The sequence below is a fragment of the Nerophis ophidion genome, linkage group LG13 (genome assembly GCF_033978795.1).
Source record: "Nerophis ophidion isolate RoL-2023_Sa linkage group LG13, RoL_Noph_v1.0, whole genome shotgun sequence".
Classification (NCBI taxonomy): Eukaryota; Metazoa; Chordata; class Actinopteri; order Syngnathiformes; family Syngnathidae; genus Nerophis; species Nerophis ophidion.
In genome coordinates, this window is record NC_084623.1 from 16,235,098 (window position 1) to 16,261,468 (window position 26,371).

Sequence of the window (26,371 nt, forward strand, 5' to 3'; positions counted from 1 at the left end):
CAGGGTACAAACCAACCAGCTTGACCATTTGGAAGGTGTGTGTCCATTTGGCAGAGCAACTCATAGAAATTCAGTTATACAGAATATGAAGTTATGTAATGGCGATCACTTTAAAAAAAAATGTGACACCGAACTCCCGCAATGACACATGTTCCCACTGCCAAGGGAGGAAAACATCACGACAGATCAGGAATGTGAATAACTTGATGGATCCGACAGACCAGGGCTAGTCATTTGGGGGCCTTTTTTTTTTTTTTTTTTTTTTTTTACAAACATTTTTGCAGCAAAAACACTCAAGTGCTCTTGTCGTATAGAGGAACTTGGACCACTGTCAACATATTGGCAGATTCTTACATTGACATTATAACCGTGCTAGCAGACATAGAAGACTGAGGTCCAAACGTGTGACTTACAAAGCTGTGGCGTTTTTCAAAGTGTACAAAACCGTTTTTTTTGTGGCGCATTTAAAAATCCATAAACCCGCATCAGCAATTAAAACGTATCTTGTGTGGTACTGTCAAAATTGAAATTGCGAAAAAAATATTAAACGTGAAAAAATATCAATCAATCAATGTTTACTTATATAGCCCTAAATCACTAGTGTCTCAAAGGGCTGCACAAACCACAACACAAACCACTACGACATCCTCGGTAGGCCCACAAATAAAGAAATAAAATATTTGAACTCACAATTTGTAGCACCCATTCGACGCTGTATAAGCCAGTGGTACCCCTTGTAGTTGTTTGATTTGAGTAGGAAATAGCGGTTGGCCGACATCGTCTCACAAGAGGTAGTTTCTCTTTAAATATCCCTCTTGAAAATGGCCTTGCAAAAATATATATCTGCCACCTAATCAACGTTCTCCTTCCTGCTTCCTGCTAAATTGCAACTTGTGAATGAGGAGTATCCAATCACAGCCTCGTTAACATCAGGGTACCTAGATAGGCTACTGTTGACAACTTGTGATCTGATTGGCTGCCGCAACTGTCTATCAACTCTATGTGTTCTCAAGTTCATCCTCTAAGGCAGTGGTTCTCAACCTTTTTTCAGTGATGTACCCCCCTGTGAACATTGTTTTAATTCAAGTACCCCCTAATCAGAGCAAAGCATTTTTGGTTGAAAAAAAGAGATAAAGAAGTAAAATACAGCACTATGTCATCAGTTTCTGATTTATTAAATTATTTCACAGGGCAAAAAATATTGCTCATTTGTAGTGGTCTTTCTTGAACTATTTTGAAAATAAGATATAAAAATAACTAAAAACTTGTTGAAAAATAAACAAGAGATTCCATTACAAATAAAGATTTCTACACATGGAAGTAATCATCAACTCTTTGGGGATTGTAATAGAGATCCACCTGGATTCATGAACTTAATTCTAAAGATTTCTTCTAAATCTAGCTGTCAACACTGAACATTGCATTGTGGCATTTCTTTGCACAGTTTAGGAACTTACATTCATATTTTGTTGAAGTATTATTCAATAAATATATAAATATATGAATTGTTGCTATTTTTAGAATATTTAAAAAAAAAATCTCACGTACCCCTTGGCATACCTTCAAGTACCCCCAAGGGTACGCGTACCCCCATTTGAGAACCACTGCTCTAAGGCAGGGGTCTCAGATACGCGGCCCGCGGGCCAAATGTGGCCCGTGAGACGTTATTTTGCGGCTCCCACCTTAATATGATAGTTTTATGTTAGAGAGGTCAGCGAGTTTTATATGAATGTCGCTTGAAAGCGTTGTGTGCGGAGCTGAAGAAATCTACCAATCACGGTGTGGTAGATGGCTCTCGAGGGCCGAAAATTGACGTCACTTGCTGGATGCAAGCAGAGAAACGTTTTGTTGCTTTTCCACTAGACCCGCATGCGTTCTTCCTCCCTCGCTTGCCCGCCTGCTCGCTCTCTCTGTGTGTCTCTCTACTCGCTACGTTCCCCGGCGCTGCTGTAAACAGTCCGGGCCGGGAAATCGAGCGGGCCGGGAATCGACCCCAGTGCTAACCCTAACCCAAAATGGGTCTCTCAACGTTCTGGGTTGCCTACCCCTGCGTTAGTGGAAAAGCGGCAAATGAGTAAAAGCGACAAAAGTTGCTGTCTCAGGGCAATAACTCTCTGTCAGTAATAACAGTCCCCGATAACCTGGACCAATTCAAACACTTATTTGTTTTTTTTAATGTTTAATTTGCATTGCATTGGGCTTCACGGTGGGAGAGGGGTTAGTGCGTCTGCCTCACAATACGAAGGTCCTGCAGTCCTGGGTTCAAATCCAGGCTCGGGATCTTTCTGTGTAGATTTTGCATGTTGACCCCGTGAATGCGTGGGTTCCCTCCGGGTACTCCGGCTTCCTCCCACTTCCAAAGACATGCACCTGGGGATAGGTTGATTGGCAACACTAAATTGGTCCTAGTGTGTGAATGTGAGTGTGAATGTTGTCTGTCTATCTGTGTTGGCCCTGCTATGAGGTGGCGACTTGTCCAGGGTGTACCCCGCCTTCCGCCCGATTGTAGCTGAGATAGGCGCCAGCGCCCCCCGCAACCCCAAAAGGGAATAAGCGGTAGAAAATGGATGGATGGATTTGCATTGCCTCAAAGATTGTTGCTGACTGGAGAAATCAAATTATTATTGTTGTTACTAATTACTAATTTATTTACTTAATTCTCTTTATTTTTTCATTTATATTTTAATTTTATTTTGTGTCGAAAAATAAAAATAAAGACATTTAAAAATATGTTTTTTAAGAAATCTTTTCTTGCGACGCAACCTCACCCAGACTCTGCATCCAGTGGTAAATTGAGTTTGAGACCCCTGCTCTAAGGGTCCCGGTGAATATCCGAATCACATGACGTGTAAATGTCACGTTTAACCTTATGCCATCTAGAAGGCCTTACTGACAACAACTCGTGATTTGATTGGCTATCGCAATTGTCTATCAACTGTATGTCCCCGTTTGCTTACAGTGCACGGACGCCCGCATTGTTGATTCTAAATACCCCGGGCAGATTAGGTACAGCATGGCAACATATGCTAGCTGAATTCTGATTGGATACAAACTATATAACCTAAAAACAGCACTGTAAGGAGAATAATATGACATGAAGAGAACATTTATACTTTTAGATATTCAAGTAAAGTAAATTAAAGGCCTACTGAAACCCACTACTACAGACCACGCAGTCTGATAGTTTTAATATCAATGATGAAATATTAACATTGCAACACATGCCAATACGGCCGGTTTAGTTTACTAAATTGCAGTTTAAAATTTCCCACGAGGTATCCTGTTGAAAACGTCGCGGAATGATGGCGCTTATGTTGACGCGTGCGCGTGACGTTATTGGTTGGAGCGGACATTTCAGCCCAGCACCACTCACGGTTAAAAGTCGTCTCTTTTCATCGCATAATTACACAGTATTTTGGACATCTGTGTTGCTGAATCTTTTGCAATTTGTTCAATTAATAATGGAGACTATAAAGAAGAATGCTGTTGGTGGAAAGCAGGTGGATTGCAGCTGCCGTTAGCAAAACCAACACAGCCGGTGTTTCTTAGTTTGTTGTGAAGCTTTAATACAAAGCGGTCAAGCGAACATGTTTCTCTGCCACATGTCAACCAGCAAGTTTTTGGATGGGAAAATTGTGACATTAAGTCGGCTCTTACCGGAGACTTGAGCGGATTATGCAAACTCCTCCTGCAGCTGTCAAAAAGGCAGCTGTGATATTGGCTCCTCCAATGGCTTCTCTCACTGGAGGTCACCGCAGCGCTCCGACTTTCAGGTATGACTTTATAATCTCACTAAAACACTATTAGATAATGGATTTTCCAGAATTATCCTATTAAATGTGTCTAATAACATCTGAATCGCCGTCGCCATTTTTTTTTTCCTTCTAGTGTTTCACTCTAACTTTCCTTATCCACAAATCTTTCATCCTCGCTCAAATTAATGGGGAAGACGTCGCTTTTTCGGTCCAAATCGCTCTTGCTGCTGGTGGCTATGATTATAAACAATCTTCAGATGTGAGGAGCCCTACAACCCGTGACGTCACGTGCACATCGTCTGCTATTTCCGGTACAGGCAAGGCTTTTTTATTAGCGACCAAAAGTTGCAAACTTTATCGTGGATGTTCTCTACTAAATCATTTCAGCAAAAATATGGCGATATCGCGAAATGATCAAGTATGACACATAGAATGGACCTGCTATCCCAGTTTAAATAAGAAAATCTCATTTCAGTAGGCCTTTAAAACACACTTTTATCTTTAATTATGATCATGATTTCTGACGGCACACCACAGCAGTATACAGCAGGTTATTTTCATACTTGGTAACAGTTAAGAGTGTTAAAAACGTAAAATGCAAGTTGACACAACTATCCGTGTACATCTTTGTGTTTTACTTTCTGTCGGTTTGCTTTCTTTATCCAGATTATCCCCATCTATCATTGTGTAAAATTGCTTAAATCACAACCTCAATTGTTTTAAGTAATGAATTTCATTACTTAGGCGTAAAATATATACAGTAAGCGAACATGTATCCGCCTATTTTAGATTTTTTAAAGTATTGACTCATAAAACTCTTTAATATGCTATAATTGTGCAAGGCTAGTGTATCGAATGCTGAAAAAGAGGTCACATGGTGCTTGAGGCTGATCAGCTCTTTTCCCGAGGTCAAGGGTCATTTACTGACATTGTCCTCCAGAGATAATGTCCGGTCACTCGTGGGAATTCATTTGGAAAATGCTTCACACCGGGCTAAGTGAGACCCAGCGCGTGAGCCTATATCGTATGACATAATACCCATGCTGTCAAATAAAAGACGGGACCTACTTTAAATGATTTAAAGCACGCCGTGAGTGCATATAAGACATGTCCATTTCATCAATGCATTTATGTGCAATGGTCAAAAGTCTTAGATAAAATCACAGTGGTGCACAGTTGCTGTTTGCTTAAACCCTGAATGCAGAGGCGGTAGGCGAAATGAAGATAAGAAGATATTTCAATTACGACTAGGCAGAGAAATTTTTTAAAACATACCTTAAACATCAGTCAAAACTGACAAACAAGCCAGAGTCGTAAAAAAGCCGACACTCACAGATTAAAAGCCTACTGAAATGATATTTTCTTATTTAAACGGGGATAGCAGGTCCATTATGTGTCATACTTGATCATTTCGCGATATTGCCATATTTTTGCTAAAATGATTTAATAGAGAACATCGACGATAAAGTTTGTAACTTTTGGTGCTGATAAAAAAAGCCTTGTCTGTACCGGAAATAGCAGACAATATGTGCTTATTGTGTTACTAGTGTTTTAGTGAGATTATATGGTCGTACCTGTACAAACTGAAGGTCAGCTACGCACCTTTCTTCAGCATCAGTCGATGGGTGTTGGCTATGCCCATCTCTGCCCTTCGCAAGGGACCCTCTTCGAAACACGATCTTTCGAAATGATCGCTACATAATACACTATACTTTGTGTGTGTGGTCCAATCCAACCGTGTTTACTTGACCGCTCTGTTCGATAGAAAAGCTTCACCGTAATCTTTCAGGAATGTAAACAATGAAACAACGGCTGTGTTTGTGTCGCTAAAGGCGTCCGGAATACACCGCTTCCCACCTACAGCTTTCTTCTTTGACGTCTCCTTTATTCATTGAACAAATTGCTAAAGATTCAGCAACACAGATGTCCAGAATACTGTGGAATTATGCGATGCAAACAGACGACTTATAGCTGGGAACGGTGCTGGAACAAGATGCCCTCTACAATGCATGACGTCATGCGCACGCGTCATCATACCGCAGCGTTTTAGCATGATACTTCAGCGCGAAATTTAAAATTGCAATTTAGTAAACTAAACCGGCCGTATTGGCATGTGTTGCAATGTTAATATTGCATCATTGATATATCAACTATCAGACTGCGTGGTTAGTAGTAGTGGGTTTCAGTAGGCCTTTAATACTGCTGATTAGTGATCAGAGGCAGGTGAGTCCCCGAATCACAAATCAGGTGCGGGGAACAGCACTCAAAAACAGTGCAACACATAACCAAAACAGGAAGTGGAATGGAAATAAGAACGCTAGCTAGGAAGAAACACTAAACAAAGTGCTGTTGTGTTTTTTTAACCATGACTAGGGGAGGTTGTTTGCATTAGCCCATATATATGAATGCTGCGCATACTATTCGGAGCATAATAAAGGTCATTGACCTGGATTAGTCACGTTGCTCACTAAATGGCAACATATAGCAGCATTAAAACTGTCAGACTATATTAAAATGAATGCCAACTTCATGTCGGTAAAATTTATTAATGACTTCATGACATCTCACGCAGACGTTAGCCTGCTGCACTTGGCCCGGTAGCTAAATGAAGGGAAACTGCAAAACCTGCAGTGAGCAAACTGCTCTAAAAGATGGCTCCGTAGGACAAACAGTAAAACACCACCATGTTTTTTTTGTGAAAACTATCTTTATTATCGCACTCAGCCAAGAAAAATCCATAAAGTAGCAGCACCTTCTTATAAGCCGCAGTGTTCAATGCGTAGGGAAAAAGTAGCGGCTTATAGTCCGGAATTTACGGTATGAATGACATAATGCATTGTTGCCAATTAAATTAATCATGACATAATAAATATGATGACATAATTTATATTGGCAATCTGGGGATAACCCTGTAACCATCTTCTCTATATGTGATGCATTAACCTAATTTGATGAACCCGATTTTCCGGACTATGAGGAGCACTTAAAATCTTTTTTTTTCCTCAAAACTCGACTGTGTGCCTAAAAAAACACGGTGCGCCTAATGTACGAAAATGTTGGTGTTGCTTACCGACTTCGATACAATTTTATTTGGTACATGGTGTAATGATAAGTGTGACCAGTAGATGCCAGTCAAACATAATAGATAGGTGCAGACTGTAATATGATGGCAATATGACTCAAGTAAACAACGCCAACATTGTTATATTTTCTAATGAAAATATTGAACATTACACACAGTGCTCAAAAATCTATCAACATGTTTTAGTACGACTTTGGTAAGCTATGAAGCCGCACCTTTTGATGGATTGCCGGCGCATTAAACATACAAGTATTATTATGTTGTGTGGTGTATGTGTTTTGTTCTGAAATATTATGCAAAAGCAACTTTTTTTACTGTCTGGTACATGCTGATGTGTATTTGGGATCTGCATAAATCCTGAAAAGTGCGACATCGTAGTTGATAAGCTTATTCGTTTTCCTTTATCTTCTTGTTAAGGGACATTCATCCTCTGCTGTTGCCATTTCTAATATAAAGTAGTGTAAACTTCTTACTTATATATGTCAGTCAACTCTTAATGAAAGCGCTAAAACATACTGGTGTTATGAGTTTACATTATTCACCCAAGGAACTTTAGTTATTAGAGAGATCCGGTCGGACGGTTTTTCACGGTACACATTTCTGGCCTCGTTTTTGTTTCCAGATGAGGAGATGCTGCTCCGTTATTCATGTATGTAAAGTCTGAATGTCATTAAAACAGTTAGCTCCATCTTTTGACGCTTCTTCGTCTACCGTCCTTGCACGCTACACCGCTACAAAGGAGATGACGGGGAGAAGACGCTGTCGAAAGGTGAGCCAGGTAAATAAGACCGCCCACAAAACGGCGCATCCGGAAGCGACTGTCGGAAAGCGGCTAGAAGATGATCTGTAAAACGTAATCCATGCAACATTTTGACCAAAGAATTACCATTACATGTTATGTAGACCACAAAGAAGTGTTTTTAATTTAGAAAAAAAAAGTCATAATATGACCTTTTCAGGAATTTGAGCATAAACAAGGGCTAAGTACTAAGGAGTTCATACTGCAGCCCTTGAAACAGAGTGTGGTCAAGTGTTATAAGAGGGTGTGGAGGGGGCGAGGCCTGCGGGCCTGTAGCTAACTGGGGTGTGCCAGGACGGGCCTCGAAGTCAGAGACTCCTTTAATGCGCCCTATAATCCGGTGCGCCTTATGTATGAAAAAAGATAAACAATTGACGATTCATGAGCAGTGCACCTTATAATCCGATGCGCTTTATGGCCCGGAAAATACGGTACATACCAGTCTGAGCAGTAATGTTCAGCTATAATGCTGCAAGAGTGCTACCACATACCACAACATATTCTTTAAGTACAATGAATAAATTGCTGATTTTACGTAGGAGAAAGTGAGGAAAATAAAAAAAGAAAGAGAAACAGAGCCACCCACATGGTAAAGACGCAGCAATATTATACTTCACACAGGGATTATCCGAGCTTAAACATAACAGTCGCGCTACGTGGTCAGAGAGGATGTATAATCGTATTCATTGTGTCCATCCCCCTCGCTCTTTCATCCCGCTCGGCTACCCTTGCTTGCCGCTGTCCATCGAGAGCACAAAAATAGCCCACATATGCACAATGACTGACACACACTATATGGCTATTAATATTTAAAAAGCCGCACTTCAACGTCTCATCACCCCTTTCGCACCCGACACTACAAGTTTGAAATTGGTCATCGTCCCATTCCAAATGCTTTTCCAGGAGCGCATCAGTGGCAAAAAATTGCGACGACTCGTTCCACTTCCCAACTCTGATTAGGTTATGAAGCGTAATGAGATGAGGGAATGTGTGCATTTCAAAGCCGTTATGCAAATGAGTTACTGTCTTATGAAAATCATGTTGGCTGCGATTGTCAAGGGTCTGCAAATTGTAAATGCACATATGTGTGGGGTGTGCATGTGCAAGGTGGCGTGCAGGAATGAAAAACACCCTTAGAACCAGTCATGCGGAAACTTTGATAAGGAAGGTGCGTGCTGTCACACTCAATTAGCAGACATAAGGCCACCCAGCAACCATGCAAACACCTGGAAATATAGCAAAGTGACAGTATGGCTAAATCCCAGTTTCCCCTTTGCCCGAGGTGTCCTAATCAACATTTTTGGCACCCGAGCCATTTTTTTTTTATCAGTTTCGATCCGATTTCCAGTCTTGATTCGGTATTTTGGCAATAGATTATACAAACCCCGTTTCCATATGAGTTGGGAAATTGTGTTGGATGTAAATATGAACGGAATACAATGATTTGCAAAACATTTTCAACCTATATTCAGTTGAATGCACTGCAAGACAAGATATTTGATGTTCAAACTCATGGACTTTATTTTTTTTTGCAAATAATAATTAACTTAGAATTTCATGGCAGCAACATGTGCCAAAGTAGTTGGGAAAGGGCATGTTTACCACTGTGTTACATCACCTTTTCTTTTAACAACACTCAATAAACGTTTGGGAACTGAGGAAACTAATTGTTGAAGCTTTGAAAGTGGAATTATTTCCCATTCTGGTTTAAGTAGAGCTTCAGTCGTTCAACAGTCCGGGGTCTCCGCTGTCGTACTTTACGCGTCATAATGTGCCACACATTTTCGATGGGAGACAGGTCTGGACTGCAGGCGGGCACTCTTTTTTAACGAAGCCACGCTGTTGTAAAACGTGCTGAATCGTGCTGAAATAAGCAGGGGCGTCCATGAAAAAGACGGCGTTTGATGGCAGCATATGTTGTTCCAAAACCTGTATGTACCTTTCAGCATTAATAGTGCCTTCACAGATGTTTAAGTTACCCATGCCTTGGGCACTAAAGCACCCCCATACCATCACAGATGCTGGCTTTTGAACTTTGCGTCGATAACAGTCTGGATGGTTTGCTTTCCCTTTGGTCCGGATGACACGATGTCGAATATTTCCAAAAACAATTTGAAATGTGGACTCGTCAGACCACAGAACAATTTTCCACTTTGCATCAGTTCATCTTAGATGATCTCGGGCCCAGAGAAGCCGGCGGCGTTTCTGGATGTTGTTGATAAATGGCTTTTGCTTTGCATAGTAAAGCTTTAACTTGCACTTACAGATGTAGCGACAAACTATATTTAGTGACAGTGGGTTTTTTTTTTTGCTTAATATGTTGAAAAATATTCTTAAATAAAGTAAATGCTAGTGTCATTATCTTAAAATAATGATATGCGGTCGGCATCATGATTTTTTTTTCCATGCTTGTAGTAAAAATATATTACTTTAAAAAAGTAGTTTTATACTTGTGAGTGTTAATGACACAGCTTTGCATCAGTTGATATTCTAGTTTCAAGCATGTTTTACTCAATATAGGTCATAAAATCTCAGCTACATGCTGTAATATCTTACTGAGATCATTTAGGATCAAAACCCTTAAAACAAGTAAAACGCTCTAATATAAAATCTGCTTAGTGAGAAGAATGATCTTATTGGACAGAAAATAAGCAAATATCACTCTTATTTGAGATATTTAATCTTACTTAGATTTCAGTTTTTGCAGTGTAGTGAAGTGAAGTGAATTATATTTATATAGCGCTTTTCTCTAGTCACTCAAAGCGCTTTACATAGTGAAACCCAACATCTAATTTTTACATTTAAACCAGTGTGGGTGGCACTGGGAGCAGGTGGGTAAAGTGTCTTGCCCAAGGACACAACGGCAGTGACTAGGATGGCGGAAGCGGGAATCGAACCTGAAACCCTCAAGTTGCTGGCACGGCCACTCTACCAACCGAGCTATACCGTGTAGAAGGAACAGCACTTGTACTTCCGGTTAAAAGCACTAAACCAAAGGAAATACTGTAACGAGTGCAGTGAGAGAACTCGTTCAAAAGATTGCGCCATACCACAAACAGTAACACACCATTTCAGTGTTTGTCGGTGTAGTATGAAAATTTTTTGTCGAATACAAAATATTACGGCCGTTAGCAAAGAAAAATACATCTATTAGCCGCACCGTTTTATAAGCCGCGGGGTACAAAGCGTAGAAAAAAAGTAGCGGCTTAAAGTGCGAAAATATGGGATATTTATTTGACTTTGTTTTATTATCTCTGGTGGTGTAGTGATACACACGTCCGCCGTTCATGGTCGAGGACCTAGATCATATTTCTGGCATCGTCATCATAGAGTAAAATTTAGAGTTGACTTGTTGTGGCGACTACTAACAGGGAAAAGCACAAAGTGGGAAGAAATTATTATATAATATTCAAGAAATCAATTTCAATAATTACCATTTACAGCTCAACATAATTATTAGGAACCATACAAGAATAGCTTTTATTTTCTCCAGACGTTTTTGTTTCATCCGTCGCACGCAAACACACACACCCTATATCCAACAGGCTAATTATAGCCTGCACATTAATCAACAAAAGCTGTAATTATACTAATGCCAATGCGTAATATGATCAAGGTGAAAAAGATCAAATCACAACCTCTCTTTCCTGCTGTCCGGAGGGACGAGATGGAGGGGGGTGAGCTCAGTAATGGTGGCGACCGTGGGGAGGATATGGGGAAAATTGATTTGGACCATAACAATCTCATTTAATTCAGTATGTAAGTTGATTAGTAAGACAAACTATAGGTATGCGAGACAACAAATAGTTCTACTTCAAACCAGGCTGAAAATCAACATTTGGCTGATTTGATCTAAGGATACATGTTTTGGCAATTTAATTATCCACTTGAAAAATAACCTTGAGGAAAGACCCCGAGCGCAGGATCGAACCCAGAACCACCTGCTTAAAGGCTTTGTGGTTAGAGTGTCCGCCCTGAGATCGGTAGGTTGTGAGTTCAAACCCCCGGCCGATTCATACCAAAGACTATAAAAATGGGACCTGTTACCCTGCGTGACACTCCACATCAAAGGTTGGAATTGGGGGTTGAATCATCAAAATGATTTCCGGGCGTGGTCACCGCTGCTGCTCACTGCTCCCCTTACCTCCCAAGGGGATATTAAAGTGTCTGGACTTGGACTATGACTTGGGCGTGGATTGTTTTACCGATGCAAAGGAAAATTGGCACGAGCGAGACGTGAATATAAGTACATATTTATTCATACTAACAAACTACAAACAAAGGAAGCAAACAAAAGGCGCGCACAGTGGCGGAGAACAAACTTGACTACTGAAAACAAAAACTAGCACAAAGGCATGACTATGGAATAAAAAAAAAAAACTTACGTGGCATGGACAGGAGCGAAACTAGGCATCGCGTGGCATGAAGGGACAGTTGAGGTATGGAGATGAGGTAAAGTCACCAGACTGACTTCCTGGCAACTTCCGGTTTAAATAATAGACATGATAATTGCATACAGGTGTGAGACATGAGGACAGGGGCGTGACATGAGGTCAAGGTGAAAACTAGTGAGTTGCTATGGTAATAAAACAAACAAGGAAGTGCAGGAAAAGGAACTGATTGTCCAAAAAATAAAACCCAACATGAGGAAAAACAAAATATGATCCAAAGGGTGTGACACAAGGGTGATGGGTCAAATGCTGAGGATAATTGCACCACCCATAGAGTGGGTGTGGGACTATCATTGGTGCTTTAACTTTACATTGCGCCAAATACGCCTCTGTGTGAGAACTGTCTTGGCGTACAAACGTTTCATTCATTCATTCATTCATTCAGCATGCAACTTGGCGCCTACAGCTGCTGCCATTTTGATGACATCACTTCCTGTACGGCCATTTCAAAGAGCATTGAACAGCAAACGGCAGTTCTGACATGTTTTATTCCACAATTGCCGTAAATTGCGCCGGTCAGAGCTGTGCCAGCCTGTCTTAAAGATCACTCTGTGATCAATCCATCCATCCTTTTATGCTTATCTGAGGTCTAGTCGCAGGGGCTGCAGCCTAAGCAGAAAAGCCCAGACTTTCCTCTCCCCAGCCACTTCGTCCAGCTCATCCCGGCGGATCCCGAGGCGTTCCCAGGCCAGTCGGGAGACATAGTCTTTGTGTCTTGGGTCTTCCCCGTGGTCTCCTACCGGTTGTACGTCCCCATACACACCTCCCTCGGGAGGCATCAGGTGGCATTCTGACCAGATGCCCGAACCACTTCATTTGGCTCCTCTCGATGTGGAGGAGCAGCGGCTTTACTTTGAGCTCCTTCCGGATGGCAGAGCTTCTCACCCTATCTCTAAGGTAGATCCCCACCAACCTACAGAGGAAACTAATTTCGGCCGCTTGTACCCGTGATCTTGTCCTTTCGGTCATATATCTACATATATCCATACATATAGATGTACATATATACATACATATAGGTGTACATACATACATATGGATGTACATACATACATACATACATATAGATGTACATACATACATACATATAGATGTACATACATACATATAGATGTACATACATACATACATATAGATGTACATACATACATACATATAGATGTACATACATACATACATATAGATGTGCATACATACATACATGTAGATGTACATATATATATGTATATATTTTATACATACATATATGTACATATAGATGAACATATAGATGGGCGGTATAGCTTGGCTGGTAGAGTGGCCGTGCAAACAACTTGAGGGTTGCAGGTTCGATCCCCGCTTCCGCTATCCTAGTCACTGCCGTTGTGTCCTTGGGCAAGACACTTTACCCACCTGCTCCCAGTGCCACCCACACTGGTTTAAATGTAGAAAAAATTTGATATTGGGTTTCACTATGTAAAGCGCTTTGAGTCACTAGAGAAAAAGTGCTATATAAATATAATTCACAATTCACATATGTATATCATATGTACATATATATGACCATGTACATATATACACACACACATATCTACACATACATATATATACACACACATATATATACATACATATACACACACACACACATTATAGTGTCTTCAAAGTTTACATTTATACTGATAGGGAACTCTGCTTCATTATTCAAACCTTTCGGTTTACGAACCATATTCAAGAACCATATTCGTAAATTGAGGTTACTCTGTGTCAGCAAACAGATCGAAACTTTAACTTTAATTATTTTTTCCTTACTTACATGGGGACGTTTCAACAAAAATAAATTATTCAAACCTGGACACTGTCCACTTAAAACCATAGTTGCAAGAAATGGAATGTAACGGGGCCTGTGTAAGTTGAAAAGATATTGTGTTTTGGAGTTGTGAAATGAAGAGAATCTTCCATCTACGCCATGACTGGTACATTCCACAAAACTGCCTGCCATGCAATTATGTTTATTACAATAGTCTGCACGACAACTCAGCACTTAAACGTTGTGATTTATACAAGAAGCATTCAGAACTGTCATTAAAAAAGTGACTTAAATGCAGGTTTGTTATTGTTTTGATGCGATGACTAATCACTCGACAGGTTCCGCAGTAAAAACACATGTCACGGAAACAGTAAGCAGACTGACTCCGTTGGGAATGAACCTCCAGCGTCAGTGACAGCAGGCTGAAACACGGCGTCGCCTCAATGACGACATTGTTTTTGCATCTGGCCACCACTCCTCACATCCAGGTTCCAAAACAAATAGATAGTGGATCCATCTGTGTCCTTTCTGGTCACTGGAACAGCTTGATGCATGAGGGGATGGAACCGAGGAACTCGCCGGGGCAGATAGTGCTGAGAAAAGCGCAGCGTACGGGGAGCGTGGGTGCCGAGTGTGAAATAACATACAAATCCTATAAATACAAACACTGCGTGCTGACAGTGTTGTGAACAACGCTGACTCTGTGGTGACACAAGACATACGCTGCTCAAATTCTGAAAAGGTGGGGAAAAAAAACAAAGTATATTTTGCCAAAGATTCTCCAATGTACTGAACTACTTTACAAACCACAACCCCAATGTTTCATTAAAAAAAAGACTGCATCTCAAATTGAATACCTACGTCAGTACACTTCTTAAGCACAAACCCCGTTTCCATATGAGTTGGGAAATTGTCCATCCATCCATTTTCTAACGCTTATTCCCTTTCGGGGTCGCGGTGGGCGCTGGCGCCTATCTCAGCTACAATCGGGCAGAAGGCGGGGTACACCCTGGACAAGTCGCCACCTCATCGCAGGGCCAACACAGATAGACAGACAACATTCACACTCACATTCACACACTAGGGCCAATTTTAGTGTTGCCAATCAACCTATCCCCAGGTGCATGTCTTTGGAGGTGGGAGGAAGCCGGAGTACCCGGAGGGAACCCACGCATTCACGGGGAGAACATGCAAACTCCACACAGAAAGATCCCGAGCCTGGATTTGAACCCAGGACTGCAGGACCTTCGTATTGTGAGGCAGACGCACTAACCCCTCTGCCACCATGAAGCCCAGTTGGGAAATTGTGTTGGATGTAAATATAAACGGTATACAATGATTTGCAAATCATTTTCAACCCATATTCTGTCAGTGCAAGTTAAAGCTCTACTATGCAAAGGGAAAGCCATTTATCAACAACATCCAGAAACGCCGCCGGCTTCTCTGGGCCCGAGATCATCCAAGATGGACTGATGCAAAGTGTTTGACATCTTCCCTCTTGAAGCCAACAATGGACCTTGTGCTGTTTTTCTTGGGAATTAATTCTTCCTTCATTTGTTACCGGATTCGCACCTAACCGCTAGCATCACAACTAACGTTACCACGTCGCTACCTGTCTGCTCCGCGGGAGCGTGTGACGTTGCAAGCGTGACGTATGTAAGAAGGTGTGCTTGTTTTAAGTCTCAGTGAGAAGCAGAGACAAGAATGAGTGGGAAACGCATGTAGTGTAATGCCCGCAGCTAAAAGCAACTGCGTGAGAACGTACGTATACTCGAATATCACGATATTGTCATTTTCTATATCGCACAGAGACAAACCTGCGATATATTGAGTATTTAGATATATCGCCCAGCCATACTCCCAGTTTTGCGAATTCATAAAACAAAATATGGATTGCTACGATCATGGTTTGATTGTCAAAGATGCTTGGTCATGTAGTCTGTGATATTTCTTCCTGAATAAACGCTTCTGATATTTCTGCACATGACATGTGGAACGAGATAATGGTATTAATATCGCTGCATGACCCTGTCTTAACCTCCTCAGTTTATTATTAAAGTGTAATATTCCGACTGCTAAACATTCTGTAATTAGGTTCTGTCAGCCAGAACATATTATAAAATTAAAAAAACATTATTTCAGCCAGTCAGAACATGTTCCCCCCTATATTCCTTAACTCAGATCTGGGCAAATTAAGGCCCGGGGGCCACATGCGGCCCGTTAATCTTTTCAATCTGGCCCGCCGGACATTCCCAAATAATTTTTTCATATCTTTAAGATGGGAAGTGTAGCTGTCAAAATGATGTGCAGTGATGTTTTCTAAAGACCGTAAGTCTTGAACTTTAGAAAGTATTTCAATGGTTGGAATCTTATGGATGATATACCAGTTACTATGGTAATCTAATTAGTTACTAAAATAATCTAATCAATTACTACGGTCATCTAATTAGTTACAATGGTAATTTACATCACAGCAGCTCAGACCAGGCAGGCACTAAGCAGCGTGGGCGGGAAGCGTTCCCACAGACGCGGAAGGTGATTTTACAACAAAGTTCTAAAGCTTAGTGATATATCAGATATATCAGATTGTAAGTGCCTTTATTTTGTACCCCATCGCGTTCATATTTCACTGTTTGTTGCATTTCACTTGATTCTAAAATATGTCGATCGGAATGGGGTGTGACATTCATATTTTGTCAATATTCAGTGTTTTATCGTTCATAGAAAACGTAAAATTCCATTATGTTTTTTAAGGCGGTCTGTCATGACATTTTTAGCATTCAATCAGACATTATTGTGAGGTTATGTATCAGTGTTCCTAAAAATAGATATACCGGCCCCCAGACACATTTTTTACTCTAAATGTGGCCCCCCGAGTCAAAATAATTGCCCAGGCCTGCCTTAACTGATGTACGAGCATTTATTAAGGTAGAAATATCATTTATCTTTGACAAAGTATGGTCACAGTGTAAGCCATTTTTCCTTTTGATCAGTGTAGTTGGACCGTATGTGATGAGTAGCGCTTTTGTTTTAAAGCGGAAGTGTCTGATTGGTTTACAGGGGAACATTATCACAATTTCTGAAGGGTTGAAAACAATAGAAATCAGTTCCCAGTGGCTTATCGAAGTTTTTCTCAAAATAATACCCATCACGCAATATCCCGAAAAATGGCTTCAAAGTGCCTGACTCAGGATTTCCCACACATTCATTTATTTGTGGCGGCCCGCCACGAAAGAATTACGGCTGCCACAAATGAAAAAAATTTAAAAAAATTAAATAAAATTTAAAAATTATTATTACTTTTTTTTTCGGCTTTTGACTCGCTCGACCTCTCATAAAAGCAATGGGACTCTGTCTGTGAATGGAGCGTGTAGTTACATATTATATAAATATGTATATAAATATGTACATAAAGTGTTGTAATTATATTCCAACTCCGCGTTCTTCTTGCCTGACCTGTGGGAAACACTGCTGATTTAACCGTACTTATATCCACACAGAAAAAAACATGGCGGATAGCACAGAATGGTATAGCGATAGTAGCTCGGATTCAGACTCTGATTTCAGCGCCGTAAGCGTTTCAACAGATTACGCATGTATTGAAACAGATGGTTGGAGTGTGGAGGCACGTACCGAAAATGAAATTAAAGAAGAAACAGAAGCTTTTGAGCCATATCGCGACAGACTGCGGCACGAGAGGAAGCGCGGACGAATTCAGCGATCGCCTTCTAACCAACGATTGGTATGTGTTTGTTTGGCATTAAATGTGGGTGGAGGGAAAGGCTGGATGCAAATATAGCTACGAATGAGGCATAATGATGCAATATGTACATAGAGCTAGCCAAAATTGCATGTTAGCATCGATTAGCTTGCAGTCATGCCGTGACCAAATATGTCTGATTAGCACACTCCACGTAAGTCAACTTGAATCCGTCCCTGATCATGTTGTTACACCCTCCGACAACACACCGGCGAGGCATGATGTCTCCAAGGTACGGAAAACAGTCGAAAAAACGGAAAATAACAGAGCTGATTTGACTTGGTGTGTGTAATGTGTTTGAGAAAATGGCGGATTGCTTCATGTTGTGACGTCACGGGTGAAAGGTCATTGCTCCGAAGAGCGAACAATTGAAAGGCGTTTAAATCGCCAAATTTACCCTTTTAGAGTTTGGAAATCGGTTAAAAGAACATATGGTCTTTTTTCTGAAACATCAAGGTATATATTGACGCTTTTATAGGTTTGGTGATAATGCTCCCCTTTAAGAAGCGGTGGTTTTACTTGTTTTTACAGACAGAATAAAAAGTGCCTCTTGACTTTCTGCTTATTGTCTTAATTATCTGCTGAGCTCGTAACCAATTTTACTGAACCAGTTATAGTAACAATCTACATTTCATCTTATCGGTGGCCTAAAATTTAATCTAAACACAAAAGTGAAGCTCCACCTCTCTCAGAACACGTTTGCTCAAGTAATGACGGATTAAAATAGTTTGGTCATGTCGGGAGAACTAATTACCATTACTTTGGACATGAGCTTTCCATAATGTACTCCTTTTCTTGTCCATTTGTGGTCGCTATTTTTTTCCCACTTGTGTCTCAACAGTAACTGAACGCAGATACATTTTCAAACGCTACAGAATGGATCAAGGGTCGGACAGGACGCGTCAAAAGAATTTAAGGCGTTAAAGGGAATTATAGTTAACTCGTTATCGCGTTAACTTTGACAGCCCTAGTACATAATAAAAATACATTCAAAATTGGGATGGGTGCGGCTAATGATGTGTTATATAGCTCGGATATTATAGTAGTTTGGCAACTTGTCCAGGGTGTAAGCGCCTTCCGCCCGATTGTGTCCAAGCAACCCCAAAGGGAATAAGCGGTAGAAAAATGGATGGATGGATGGATTATAGTATTTAATAAAGTACTGTAAAGTTAGCAGAATAACAATGAGGCAGGATAACACAAGTCAGGTATTTAAATGGCATGAACAAAACAGCTGGAGTACGGACTGATGTAATCTACATTTTCAACACCTCCTTAGACCTCTTTTCACCCCCAGGCTGGCTCAAACCCAGCATGCAGATGCCATTGCCCCATACAGACGTTCTTAGTCTCAATGGGACTTTCCTGAGTAAATAAATGTTAAAAATATGAAAAATAAAACCTTGCACAAAACAAAATATAGTAGGTAAAGTATGGAGTGAAATCACTGCCAAAACTCTGCAAACACACAAAAATGTTTTTACTCACGTCCAATGATTAGCAAGTAAAATGAATTATTTTCTTCATTTAATATACACGATTTGCAACATTTTTAAAATTATTTGCTGAGATTTTTTTTCGCAAGTATAAAAACTATTTTCTGCAATTAAAAATGTTTTATCTCTAGTTAGAAGCAAAATTTGCAAGTATAAAAAATAGATATGTCCGATATTGTCCAATTCTTAATTAACGATTCTGATATCAACACATTATTATGCCTAATTTTGTTGTGATGCCCCGCTGGATGCATTGAAAAAATTTAACAAGGTTTTCCAAAATAAATCAACTCAAGTTTTGGCAAAAAATGACAACATGGCCCTGACATATTTATTATTGAAGTCACAAAGTAAATTCTTTTTTTTAACATGCCTAAAACAGCAGCTTGGAATTTGGGACATGCTCTCCCTGAGAAGGCATGAGGAGGTTGAAGTGGGCAGGGCTGGGGGTGGTCTATTGTAGCGTCCCGGAAGAGTTAGTGCTGCAAGGGGTTCTGGTTATTTGTTCTGTTGTGTTACGAAATGTGTTTGTCAGTCTTGTTTGTTGTGGGTTCACAGTGTGGCGCATATTTGTAACAGTGTTAAAGTTGTTTATACGGCCACCCTCGGTGGGACCTGTATGGCTGTTGAGCAAGTATGCGCTGCATTCATTTATGTGTGTGAAAAGCCGTAGATATCATGTGATTGAGCTGGCACGCAAAGGCAGTGTCTTTAAGATTTATTGGCGCTCAGTACTTCTCCCTACGTACGTGTAGAACTCCGTACAGCGGCGTTTAAAAAAAAAAATATATATATATATATATACACATACATACATATATATAGATGTATATATATACATATATATATACACATACATACATATATATTATACATATATATATATATATATACATACATATATAAATACATACATACATACATACATACATACATATATATAGTTACTTTGCATGCCAAATTTTTAAGTCCCAATGCGGACCCCAAGTCAAAAATTTTGGACACCCCTGTAATAGAGGGATGACACATCTGTTAAGGAACCCAATGAAGATACTGCCTTGATAAACATGAGGATAATTGAGGTTATTTTGCCGTTTATGTTGGGATAAAGTGACAACCAGCTTACCAACAGTATCCCACAGCATGTCACAATTCCACAGTCAAATGAGTCACACTGAGCATTGTTCCCCTCATTACTGAATGCCGATCAAGACAAGACTTGATGCCTGCACTTAGATCTAAATTCCGTGTTGAAAGACCCTGATGGCACTATCACGACATAAAGATCATTGTATTCTGGCGGTTTTTAAAAAGCTGAACCAGAGCAACACGCTGAAAAGGTGTTTTTACAGGTTGCAAGACTGTGGAGAATGTGGTGGGTGGGCATTTAAACATCTATTAAATACCAGCCTCAAATAGCTAAAATAAATGAGTCAAAAGCAAGCGGAAAGAATGGCGACATGATTACATACAGTAAGTGGATAAATGGATTCCCATGGTGTGTAATTATCCATCCTGACAGAGTAGAGTAGAGGTTTTTGGGATTCAAATGAGTAACAAAGCAAAGGAATGGGGAAGTCTGAAGGGTCCCTTGATATTTTAGCCGTTCTAAAAATAACCTTGCCGAAGCAGAGATATGGAAGGGGAATAAAAAAAAGGTGGGAAAAACACATTGGCAACAGGAGGTGAAAGAAAGCCTTTTAACGAGGAGCCCACATTTTTTACTGTAATAATAACTACACTATGTCATAGGTGAGTGAGTTAATTAGGTGTTACAAACCCTGTTACCATATGAGTTGGAAAATTGTGTTAGATGTAAATATAAACGGAATACAATGATTTGCAAATCCTTTTCAACCTATATTCAATTGAATGCACTACAAAGACAAGATATTTCATGTTCAAACTCATAAACTTTATTTTTATTGGCAAATAATAATTAACTTAGAATTTCATGGCTGTAACACGTGCCAAAGTAGTAGGGAAAGGACATGTTCACCACTGTTACATCACCTTTTCTTTTAACAACACTCAATAAACGTTTGGGAACTGAAAAAAATAATTGTTGAAGCTTTGAAAGTGGAATTCTTTCCCATTCTTGTTTTATGTAGAGCTTCAGTCGTTCAACAGTCCGGGGTCTTTGCTGGGAGACAGGTCTGGACTGCTGGCGGGCCAGGAAAGTACCCGCACTCTTTTTTTACGAAGCCACGCTGTTGTAACACTTGCCGTGCTGAAATAAGCAGGGGCGTCCGTGATAACATTGCTTGGATACCAACATATGTTGCTCCAAAACCTGTATGGACCTTTCAGCATTAATGGTGCCTTCAGAGATGTATAAGTTACCATCGTCTTGGGCACTAATACGCCCCCATACCATCACAGATGCTGGCTTTTGAACTTTGCGCCTTTAACAATCCGAATGGTTATTTTCCTCTTTGTTCTGGAGGACACCACGTCCTCTGTTTCCAAAGATAATTTGAAATGTGGACTCGTCAGACCACAGAACACCTTTCCACTTTGCATCAGTCCATCTCAGGATATTGTTGATTAATGGGTTTGGCTTTGCATAGTAGTTTTAACTTGCACTTACAGATGTAGCGACCAACTGTAGTTACTGACAGTGGTTTTATGAAGTATTCCTGAGCCCATGTGGTGATATCCTTTACACACTGATGTCGGTTTTTGATGCAGTCCCGCCTGAGGGATCAAAAGTTCGTAATATCATCGCTTACGTGCAGTGATTTCTCCAGATTCTCTGAACTTTTGGATTATTTTACGGACCGTAGATGGTAAAATCCCTAAATTCCTTGCAATAGCTCATTGAGAATTGTTGTTCCAAAACTGTTTGATAATTTGCTTACAAAGTGGTGACCCTCACCCCATCCTTGTCTGTGAATTACTTAGCATTTCATGGAAGTTGCTTTTATACCCAATCATGGCACCCAACTGTTCCTAATCAGCCTGCACACCTGTGGGATGTTAAATATAAGTGTGTGATGAGCATTCCCCAACTTTATCAGTATTTATTGCACCTTTCCCAACTTCTTTGTCACGTGTTGCTGGCAAATTCTAAAGTTAATGATTTGCAAAAAAAAATGTTTATCAGTTCGAACATCAAATATGTTGTCTTTGTAGCATATTCAACTGAATATGGGTTGAAAAGGTTTTGCAAATCATTGTATTCCGTTTATATTTACATCTAACACAATTTCCCAACTCATATGGAAACGGGGTTTGTAAATCACACTGACAATTGTCGGGCCGATTTTAGAAATTATGATGTCACACCAATAAATATGATAACATTGTAGGGTTATGCCGATACCAATATTTTAGCACGGGTACCAAAATGTATTACGATACAATTCTAAATAAGGGGGACCACAAAAAATGACATTATTGACTTTATTTTAACAACAAATCTTACAGTAGATTAAACATATGTTTATTATTGCAATCGAAGAACATTTTTGTCCTTAAATAAATCAGTGAACATACCAGACAACTTGCCTTTTAGTAGTAAGTAAGCAAACAAAGACTCCTAATCAGTCTGCTGATGTATGCAGTAACTTATTGTGTCATTTCTCATTCTATTTTGTCAAAATAATGTCACTGTTTTGAAATGACATGAATGTTTGTGCCACTGCTTAATAACTGTTAAATAAATACAGTTTTGGTAAATTGATTTAATTGTGGTATCCCTCTCAGCATGAAAGTTTAAAATTAACATATATCAATGCAGTATGAAGAGGAATGTTTTAATGTAGACACATAGAATCATCATACTGCTGTGATTACATGCATCAAGTGTTCATTCAAGGCTAAGGCAAAATATCGAGATATATATTGTGTATCGTGACATGGCCTAAAAATATCGAGATATTAACAAAAGGCCATATCGGCCAGCCCTAACTCAAACCATGAATTGATTAACGTGGACCTCGACTTAAACAAGTTGAAAAACTTATTCGGGTGTTACCATTTAGTGGTCAATTGTACGGAATATGAACTGAACTGTGCAATCTACTAATAAAAGTATCAATCAATCAAACCACATCAAACTTGACCGGTAAAACGAAACATTGTCCCCAATGTGCCTCGAAAACCCATGAAGACGCCTGCGCCGCTAGAAAAGCTAACCAAAGCCAGCCGTAAAGAAAAGCAATTAACCGTTGCCAACGATGCTCCGTACGAAAAGTGCAAAAAGCTAGGCAGAGATGACCTTAGGGCCCAAGAGATCTGCAATTTTCTCATGGAAATGATGGCTCGGGATGGCTGAAGACACTGGACCTGGAGCCACGTTTTGGATTTATAAACCGTGGTTATTTTCATGATGTTTGTTTGCTAGCAAAATACGACGTGACTGCCCTACTCCTGCACACATTGAGTGGAATCCATACGAGTCCCACTGTGCACAAAAGGTTGTTAGAATAGAATAGAATAGAATAGAATAGAATAGAATAGAAAGTACTTTATTGATCAATGGGGGGAATTCAGCACTACAGTTCGCTCACAATAAACAATAATAATAATAAATGACATAGATAATATATATAATATATAATATATGAATAATATAAATATATTCTACATATATTATACATTCAAGTGCAGTCAAGAAGGAGATGTGAGTCAGTACTCTTGAGCAAGGCTTGGGCAATATTCCAAAATAAATTGGAAATGTTACCTGTATTCCATTTCAATACCATACATTTGAATGGAGGTTGCAAACAGGAAAGAAAATCGCACTTCAAATATTAATCGAAGGAAGTAAAATTGAAATTCAATGGAATTCCCATTGATAATTCCATAATCCTGTATAACAGTATATGCCTCACACGACTGAGGAATCATAGATCATGAAAATAGTGTTAGTGCAGTAGGAAAGGGATTCATATCACCCAATTCCTGGGTAGAGGAAAAGGGGGTTAATTATTGTGCAATGCAGTCTGCTGGAAATGATGGAAAGCACCACTCTACATAGCAACTGTCGTAGCCAAAGTTAGAATTGCCACAAAACACATTTTATGTGTACCTGTGACAAATGGGGCCATAAAAATTCCCTTCCTATTTATTTTTCATTACAGCTATTAATTAAATTAATTGAAAATGAAAGCTTCTTCTCTAAAACAGATTATTTAATTTGGTGTATTATAAATTTTAAATGATGAAAAATGGTGGAATTTTAAATTGTACAAAAATGACTTTAAGTTAAAAATTTAAGTTAATATTACGAATGCACAAAACTCGACCGAGGGACAAGTATGGAAAAAAATAACGTCGCACAAAATATTCTTTTATACCAGGGGTCGGCAACCCGTGGCTCTTTAGCGCCGCCCTAGTGGCTCTCTGGAGCTTTTTCAAATATATATGAAAAATGGAAATGATGAGGGGGACAAAAAACATATTTTTTGTTTTAATTTGGTTTCAGTAGGAGGACAAACATGACACAAACCTCTCTAATTGCTATAGAGCACACTGTTTATATTAAACAAGCTTCACTGATTCAAGTATTTGGCGAGCGGCGTTTTGTCCTAATGATTTTGGCGGTCCTTGAACTCACCCTAGTTTGTTTACATGCATAACTTTCTCCGACTTTCTAAGACGTGATTTATGCCAATTCTTTTTCTGTCTCATTTCGTCCACCAAACTTATAACATTGTGCATGAATGCACAAAGGTGAGTTTTGTTGATGTTATTGACTTATGTGGAGTGTGCTAATCAGACATATTTGGTCACCGCATGACTGCAAGCTAATCGATGCTAACATGCTATTTAGGCTAGCTGTATGAACATATTGCATTACGATGCCTCATTTGTAGCTATATTTGAGCTAATTTAGTTTCCTTTAAGTCCTCTTAATTCAATTTATATCTCAAGACACTATCTGTATGTAATATGGCTTTTAATTTTTAGCGGCTCCAGACAGATTTGTTTTTGTATTTTTGGTCCAATATGCCTCTTTCAACATTTTGGGTTGCTGACCCCTGTTTTATACAATGAAAATAATATTTAATCTGCTTCATGAAGTTCCCTTTGATGTCATGTAAATACAATACTAAAACTGCAAATGTGTTTTTTTACCCAATTCCGCCAGTGACATAGATTCCTAGATAGTTGGAGAACCACACAATCTGCAACAACACTACAAACAAACCCTGCAGTGCTCTCTGTCTTTACAGATTTGTTGTTTTGGTACTCATTAGTCATTTCTGTCCTTTCATAGACATGGCAACAGTCCCAAAAATATCTCAAGTCGTGCAAGGTTCTGGAGCGGTTCATTATCCCATTGCTTCATTTGTAAGTCATATTGAGTGGGCGCGTGGTGCATAAGAATAAAATGTTAAAAACTCACTCTTGCAAGTTAGAGAGACAGCCGTTGGATTTTCCAATCTTTCGCAGTCAACCTGTAAGAAATAAGAAAATATTTATTCAACACATGGCTATAATATTTTTTATAAAAATTAAATAAAAGTGTCACTATGTTCTATGCAGATTGTACACAGTCAGTTGAGTTCATACGGCAATGACAAAGTGCTGAAATATGTTTTCATCGCAAATCAGGGTGTAGTCCAGGACTTGGCAACCCAAAATGTTGAAAGAGCCATATTGGACCAAAAATACAAAAAACAAATCTGTCTGGAGCGGCAAAAAATGAAAAGCCGTATACAAGTCTTATAATGAAGGCAACACATGACGGAAGTATTTATATTAGCTATAATAGCCGACTATCAAAATGACTATGTGTCGCAGGCTGAAGTAAATCTTTGTTGACAAAAACGTTGAAATGTAATATTTATTCTACACATTTTTACAACATTAGAAACCGTTAGTAAATCAGAGGTTACTCAGAAGGGGAGATAACTCCTGGAAATGAGTGCCTTTTAATGGCCAAAGGTATAGATGTGTGTGTCCAATTTAAAGGAAACAGCAGGTTGTCTCCTTCTAATGGATTTACTACAAACCTTTGGCGAGCTAGGTATTTTTTGCTGTGGTCTGGAACAACATGGCACACAAACAACTATCTGAACTACAGCCAATATTACATACAGATAATGTGTCATCAGACATGCAAAACTAAATTATATTCAAAGAGGATGAAAGTAAAGGATATAAACATAGCCCAAATATACCTAAAAATGAGGCATAATGATGCAATATGGACATACAGCTAGCCTCAATAGCATGTTAGCATTGATTAGTTTGCAGTCATGCACTGACCAAATATGCCTGATCAAC

At 39.5% G+C, this 26,371-nt stretch overlaps 1 protein-coding gene across 1 annotated transcript in view; it reads right to left on the reverse strand.

Moving 5' to 3' along the window:
- adarb1b (adenosine deaminase RNA specific B1b) overlaps positions 1 to 26,371 on the reverse strand; it is a 346,819-nt gene that overhangs the window by 211,383 nt on the left and 109,065 nt on the right. Inside the window, exon 2 of the mRNA XM_061918461.1 lies at positions 25,488 to 25,539. The gene's annotated coding sequence lies outside the window, so the exon portion shown is untranslated. The remainder of the gene's footprint in view (positions 1 to 25,487; positions 25,540 to 26,371) is intronic.